Source organism: Molossus molossus, unplaced genomic scaffold, assembly GCF_014108415.1.
Source record: "Molossus molossus isolate mMolMol1 unplaced genomic scaffold, mMolMol1.p scaffold_m16_p_12, whole genome shotgun sequence".
NCBI classification, from domain to species: Eukaryota; Metazoa; Chordata; class Mammalia; order Chiroptera; family Molossidae; genus Molossus; species Molossus molossus.
The window spans coordinates 19,304,779-19,312,623 of NW_023425347.1; positions in this window are offsets into that span (position 1 = coordinate 19,304,779).

Below are 7,845 nucleotides of genomic sequence, written 5' to 3' on the forward strand. Positions count from 1 at the left end.
GAAGCCATCCAGTCCAGAACTTTTGTTTGCTGGAAGAATTTTTAAATTGTTACTTCAGTCTTACTATTTGTAATCTATCTACATAGATTCTCTGATTATCCCTGTTTCAGGTTTGGTAGAATGTCTATTTCTAGGAATGTATCCATTTTGTCCAGATTGTCCAATTGGGTGGCATGTAGTTTTTCTTTTTTTTTTAATCCTCACCCGAGGACATTTTTCCATTTTTCACTCAGAGCGGGAAGGAGAGAGAGGAAGAGAGAGAAACATCGATGTGAAAGGGACACATCGAGTGGCCGCCACCCACACGACCCAACCAGGGCCGGGGACAAACTTCAGCCAAGGTACATGCACTTAGCGGGAACCGAACCCGGGTCTCTGTGGACCGCAGGCTGACGCTCTAACCGCTGAGCCAAACCGGCCAGGGCAGTTTTTCTTAATATTTTCTTACAATTCTGTTTTTCTTTGGTGTCAGTTAGTTAGTGTTCTGGGTTTCCTCAGATAAATACTCAGAAGTGTGATTGCTGGGTTCTTCTTTGTCTCTTCTTATAGCCTTTGTTTCAGAGTCTGTTTTGTCCAATATAAGTATTGCTACCACAGCTTTTTTTTTCTTCCATTTCCACTTGCATGGAATATCTTTTGCCATCTCTTTACTTTCAGTCTGTGTGTGTCCTTTGATCTGAAGTAGGTTTCTTGTAGGCAGCATATGTATGATCTTATTTTCCTATCCATTCAGCACCCTACGTCTTCTGATTGGATAAATTCATCTGTTTACATTTAAAGTAATTATTAATAGCTATCTAGTGATTGCCCCTTTATTATTCATATTTTTATATCTTTTTTTCTTCTTTTTCTTAAAGAAGTTCTTCAATATTTTTGTATTACTGCTTTAGTGGTGATGAACTCCTTTAGCTTTTTCTTCTATGAAAGCTCTTTACCTGTCCTTAGAGTATAAACAATAGCTTTGCTGGATAGAACAATCTTGGATATAGGTTCTTACTTTTCATCATTTTGAATATTTTGTGCCAATTCTGGCCTGAAAACCTTCTGTTGAAAATTCAGATGCCATTCTCATGGAAACTCCCTTGTAGGGAACAAACTGCTTTTCTCTCATGGCTTTTAAGATTCTCTCTTTGCCTTTAAATTTGACAGTTAGATTATGATGTGTCTTGGTGTAGGTCTCTTTGGGTTCATCTTGTTTTGGACTCTACATTTTCTGGACTTTTATGTCTACTTTATTCACCAGGTTAGGAAAGTTTTCTGTCATTATGGCGAAATAGTATCCCATTGTGTAAATGTACCACAGCTTTTAATCTATTCATCTATTGATAGGCACTTGGGATGTTTTTGGGTCTTGGTTATTATAAATAATGCTGCAGTGATAGGAGTTTGTAATATATATATTTTAATCCTCACCTGAGGATATTTTTCTATTTATCTTCAGAATAGCATGGGAGGGAGACAGAGGGAGAGAAAGGGAGAGAGAAGCATCGATGTGAGAAGGACACATCAACTGTTCGCCTCCCACATGACCCCAACCAGGGCCAGGGACGAACTTGCAAGGGCAAGGTATGTGCCCTTGGCCAGAATCAAACACAAGACTCATTGGTCCTCGGGCAGATGCTCTACCACTGAGCAAAACTGGCCAGGGCTGCATACATATTTCTTGAATTAGTGTTTCAGGTTTCTTAAGATATATTCCCAGAAGTGGGATGGTTGGGTCAAAAGACAGTTTCATTTTTAAATGTTTATTTTGTTTTTCTTTATTGATTTCAGAGAGAGAGAGAGAGAAATCGAAGAGAGAGAACATCGTCTAGCCGCCTTCTGCATGCCCCCCACTGAGGATCAGGCCCACAACTGGGTATGTGCCCTGACTGGGAATCCAACCAGTGACCTCTTGGTGCATGGGTTGATGCTCAACCACTGAGCCACACCAGCCGAGCAAGGCAGTTTCATTTTAATTTTTGAGGAAACTTCATACTGTTTTCCATAGTGGCTGCACCAGTCTGCATTCCTCCCAATAATGCATAAGGGTTCCCTTTTCTTCACATCCCCACCAGCACTTGTTTGTTGATTTATTGGTAATAGCCATTCTGACAAGTGTGAGGCGGTATCTTATTGTGGTTTTCATTTGCATCTATCTAATGATTAGCAGCACTGAGCATTTTTTAATATGTCTTCAGCGAACTGTCTATTCAGGTCCATTGCCCATTTATTAGTTGGGTTGTTCGTCCTTATAAAATTTGGATATTAACCCTTATCAGATATAACATTGGCAGATATGTTCTTCCATTCAATGGGCTCCCCTGTAATTTTGTTGATGGTTTCTTTTGCTGTTCAAAGGCTTTTTAGTTTGAAATAGTCCTGTTGTTTATATTTTCCTTTGTTTCCCTTGCCTGAGGAGATATATTAGCAATAATACCACTACAAGAGATGTCTGACATTTTACTGCCTAGGTTTTCTTTTAGAATTTTTATGGTTATACGACTTACATTTAAGCCTTTTATCCATTTTTAGTTTATTCTTGTGTATGGTGTAAGTTGGTGGTCTAGTTTTATATTTTTGCATGTATCTGTCCATTTTTCCCAATACCATTATTTGAACAGACTATGTTTACTCCACTGTATGCTCTTGCCTCTTTTGCCAATATTAATTGACTATAAATGTATGGATTTAGCCCTGCCAGTGTGGGTCAGTGGTTGAGTGTCATGCACCAAGAGGTCACCGGTTCAATTCCTGGTCAGGGCATATGGCCAGGTTGTGGGCCCAATCCCCAGTGGGGGGCATGCAGGAGGTGGCCAATTGATGTTCTCTCTCATCGATGTTTCTCTCTCTCGCTCCTTCTCCCTTCTTCTCTCTCTAAAATCAATAAAAAAAATTTTTTTAACTTCTTTTTAAAGTGTGAGTTTATTTCTGGATTGTCTGGTCTGTTCCACTGTTCCGTATGCCTGTTCTCAAACTATAAGACCATTGTAGTCAAAACAGCTTGGTACTGGCAAGCTGTTTTGACTACAATGGTCTTATAGTTTGATATCAGGTATTGTGATACTTCCAACTTTGTTATTCTTTCTCAAGATTGCTGCAGATATTTGAGGTCTTTTTTGGTTATGTATAAATTTTTGTAATATTTGTTCTATTTCTGTGAAATATGCCATTAGTATTTTAAACAGAATTGCATCTAGTCTATAGATTGCTTTGGATAGTGTGAACATTTTAATAATGTTAATTTTTCCTATTCATCAACATGGTATATGCTTCCACTTCCTTGTATCTTTCTCAATTTCTTTCTTCAATATTCTATAATTTTCCGAGTGTAGGTCTTTTACCTCCTTTGTTACATTTATTCCTAAGGGCCTTATTTTGTTGTTGTTGTTGCAATAATAAATGGGATTGTTCTCTCAATTTCTCTTTCTGATAGTCATTATTTGTGTATAAAATTGCCATCAATTTCTGAATATTAATTTTGCTTCCTGCTACTTTGCTAAATTTATTTATTTGATCAAGTAGTTTCTTGGTGGAGTCTTTAGGGCTTTCTATACATAATATCATGTCATCTGTGAATAATGACAGTTTTACTTCATACTTTCCAATTTGTATGTCTTTTATTTCTTTTTCTTCTTTGATTGTCGTGACTAAAACTTCCAGTACTATGTTCAATAAGAGGAGTGAAAGTGGACTTCCCTGTCTTGTTCATGATCTTAAAGGAAACACTTTTAGTTTTTGCCCATTGAGTATGATGTTAGCTGTGATATGGCCTTCATTGTGTTGAGGTATGATTCCTCTTTTCTCACTTTGCTGAGAGTTTTTTTTTCATAAATGGGTGCTGAATTTTATCAAATTTTTTTCTGCATTTATTGATATGATCATGTAATCTTTATCTTTCATTTTGTTTACATGATGTATCATGTTTATTAATTTGCAGGTATTGCACCATATCTGCATCTTTAGAATAAATCCTACTTGTTCATGATGAAAGTGTGATCTTTTTAATGTATTGCTGGATCTGGTTTGCTACTATTTATTGAGAATTTTAGCATCTATGTTCATCAGAGATATTAGCCTATTCTTTTCTTTCTTTGTAGTTTATGTACCTGGTTTTGAAATGAGGGTAATACTGGCCTCGTAAAACGAGCTTGAGAGTCTTCCCTCCTCTTAAATTTTTTGGAATAGTTTGAGATAGATATGTACTAGTTCTTTGAATGTTTGGTGAAATTCGCCTGAGAAGCCATCTGGTCCCGGATGGCAAAATGCTAGGCGTTTTGTTTTTTGTTTTGTTTTATCCTCACCCAAGGATATGTTTATTGATTTTAGAGATAAAGGAAGGGGGAGAAAGAGAGAGAGAAACATTGATTTGAGAGAGAAACGTCAATAGGTTGCCTCAAATACATACCCTAACCAGGGACCAAACCCACAACCTAAATATGTGCCCTAATTGGGAATCAAACCCACAATTTTGTGGTTTATAGGATGAAGCTCCAACCAACTGATCCATCTAGTCCGGATGAAGCTCCAACCAACTGATCCAACTGCTGAAAGTTTTTTGATTACTGCTTCAATTTCATTCATTGTAATCTGTCTATTCAGGTTTCCTGATTTTTCCTGATTCATATTTAGAAGATTGTATGTTTCTAGGAATTTATTTATTTTGCCATGTTGTCCAATACTTTGGTATATATTTGTTCATAGTATTTTCTTACAATCCTTTATATTTCTGTGATGTCAGTTGTTACTTCTCTTTCATTTCTGATTTTATTTATTTTGGTTCTCTCTTTTTTTCTTGATGAGTCTGGTTAAATGTTTGTCAATCTTGTTTATCTTTTCAAAGAACCAGTTCTTGATTTCATTGATCTTTGGCATGGATTTTTAATCTCTATGTTATTTATTTCCATTCTGATCTTTATTATTTCCTTCCTTATATTTACTCTGTTTTGTTTGTTTCTCTTTTTCACTTCTTTTAGGTGTAGGATTAGATTATTTATTTGATATTTTTCTTGCTTCGTTAAGTAGGCCTGTAATGCTATGAACTTCCCTCTCAAGACTGCTTTCATTAAGTCCCATAGATTTTGGGTTGTTGTGTAGTCATTTTCATTTTTTTCCAGGTAATTTTTTTCTTTATCCTTTGATTTTATTATTAACTCATATATTGTGTAATAACATGCTATTGCCCTCCATGTGTTTGAATGCTTCTCAGTGTTTTGTTGTTGTTGTTGTTAATCCTCACCTGAAGATACTTTTTCCATTGATTTTTATATAGAGTGGGAGTTCAGGAAGGAGGGAGGGAGGGAGAGAGAGAAAGAGAGAGAGAGAGAGAGAGAGAGAGAGAGAGAGAGAGAGAGAGGCAGAGAGAGGCAGAGAGACAGAGAGACAGAGAGAAACATCAACATGAAGGGGTCACATGGATTGGTTGCCTCCCACATGACCCTGACCAGTGCCAGGGATAGAACCTGGAACCCAGGCATGTGCCCTTGACCTGCAATCAAACCTGCAACATTTTGGTTTGCAGACCAATGTTCCAGTCACCAAGTCAAATCAATCAGTTCTTGAGTGGTTTTATTGTAGCTGATTTCTAGTTTCATGCCATTGTGATCGAAGAAGATGCTTGATATAATTTCAATCTTCTTGAACTTGCAGAGACTTATTTTGTGTCCTAACATGTGGTCTACCTTTGAGAATTCTTCATGAGCACTTGAGAAGAATATATATTCTGCTGTTTTGGGGTGTAATGTTCTGTAAATATCAATTAAATCCATCCGATTCAGTGTTTCATTTAAGGTCGCTGTTGCCTTGTTGATTTTTTATCTGGAAATGTATTCATTGATGACAATGGGGTATTAAAATCACCTACTATGACTGTATTGCTGTCAATCTCTCCCTTAATGTCTACCAACATTTTCTTTATATATTTAGGTGCTCCTTTGTTGGATGCATAATGTTTACAAGGGTTATATCCTCTTGTTGGATTGACATTTTCAGTATTATGTAGTAACCTTCTTCATCTCTTTTTATGACTTTTGTTTTTAATTCTATTTTGTCAGATATAAGTATTGTTACCCTTGCTTTTTGTTTGTTTGTTTGTTTGTTTGTTTCCAATTGCATGGAATATTTTCTTCCATCCCTTCACTTTCAGTCTCTGTTATTCTTTTGCTCTAAGGTAGGTCTCTTGTAGACAGCATACATATAGGTTATACTTTCTTATCCATCCAGGTACATTTAATTGATTTACATTTAAGATTATTATTGCTGCCCTGGCCGGTTTGGCTCAGCGGTTAGAGCGTCGGCCTGCGGTCTGGAGAGACCCGGGTTTGGTTCCCGCTAAGGGCACGTACTTCGGTTGCAGTTTGTCCCCGGCCCTGGTTGGTCGTGCGGGTGGCAGCCACTCGATGTGTCCCTTTCACGTCGATGTTTCTCTCTCTCTCTCTCTCCCTCCCACTCTATCTGTACAAAAATTGGAAAAATGTCCTCGGGTGAGGATAAAAAAAAAAAAAAAAGATTATCATTGCTAGGTATCTATTTATTGCCATTTTGTTCTTTATACCTATGTCTCTCTCTCTTTCTATTTTTTATTTTTCTTCTTTTTCTTTTTAAAGCAAGCCTTTTAACACTTCTTGCAATACTGGTTTTACTGGTTTGGTGGTAATAAACTTGCTTATCTTTTTTTGATGTAAGAAGATCTTTATTTCATCTTCAATTTTACTTTTTATTTATTTATTTTTATAATTATTTTTTTAGAGAGAGAGGAAGGGAGAAGAAGAGAGAAATAGAATCAATGTTGAGAAAGAACATCGATTGGCTGCCTCCTGCATGCCCCCCACTAGGGATCAGGCCCTCAACCTGGGCATGTGCCCTGACCAGGAATCCAACTGGCGACCTCTTGGTGCATACGTCAATGCTCAACCACTGAGCCACACCAGCTGGGCTCATCTTCAATTTTAAATGATAGAGTTGCTGGACAGAGTAGTCTTGATTGTAGGCCCCTCCTTTTCATACTTTTGAATATTTCATGCCAATCCCTTCTGACCTGAAGTATTTCAGTTGAGAAATCAGCTGACAGCCTTATGGGACCTCTTTTGTAGGTAACTAATTGCTTTTCTTTTGCTACATTTTAGGTGAATGTTGGTACTTTTGATGTTGTCTCAGAGATCCCTCAAATTTTCCTCAATATTTTTGTATTCTTTTTTCTTTTTGTTGTTCTGATTGTGTGTTTTGTTACTTGGTCTTCCAAATTAATGATTTCGTCCTCTGCTTCATCCAATCTACTAATGATTCTCTCTAACATATTTTACATTTCAGTTATTGTATTCTTAATTTCTGACTTGTTCTTTTATCTTTTCTATCTCTTTTTTTTATGTTTTCTATCTCTCTTTTTTTTTTTTTTTTTTTAAGTTCTCACTGACACATTCTTATAATGAGAGTTTTGTACTCTACATGTGTTAGATCACTTGTCTCCATTTTGTTTAGTTATTTTTCCTGGAGTTTTGTCCTGTTCTTTTATTTGGAACATGTTTTTTTGTCTCCTCATTTTGACTGATTCCCTGTGCTTGTTTCTATGTATTAAGTAGAGCTGCTAAGTCTCCCAGTCTTTGTAGAGTGAACTTATGTAGTTGGTATCCTGTGGAATCCAGTGGCACAGTCTCCCTAGTTACCTGAGCCAGGTGCTTCAGGTGTGCTCCTTGTGTGGGTTGTGTGTGCCCTTCTATTGTAGTTGAGCCTTGATGGCTGTTGACACATCAGTGGGAGAAATGGATCCTCAGGCTGATTGACTATGAAAACTGGCTATGACTATAGCAAAGGATCTGTTATTCAAGGGCTGAGCCTATGGAGCAGGATTTGTTTTAGTGGAGCTCTGGT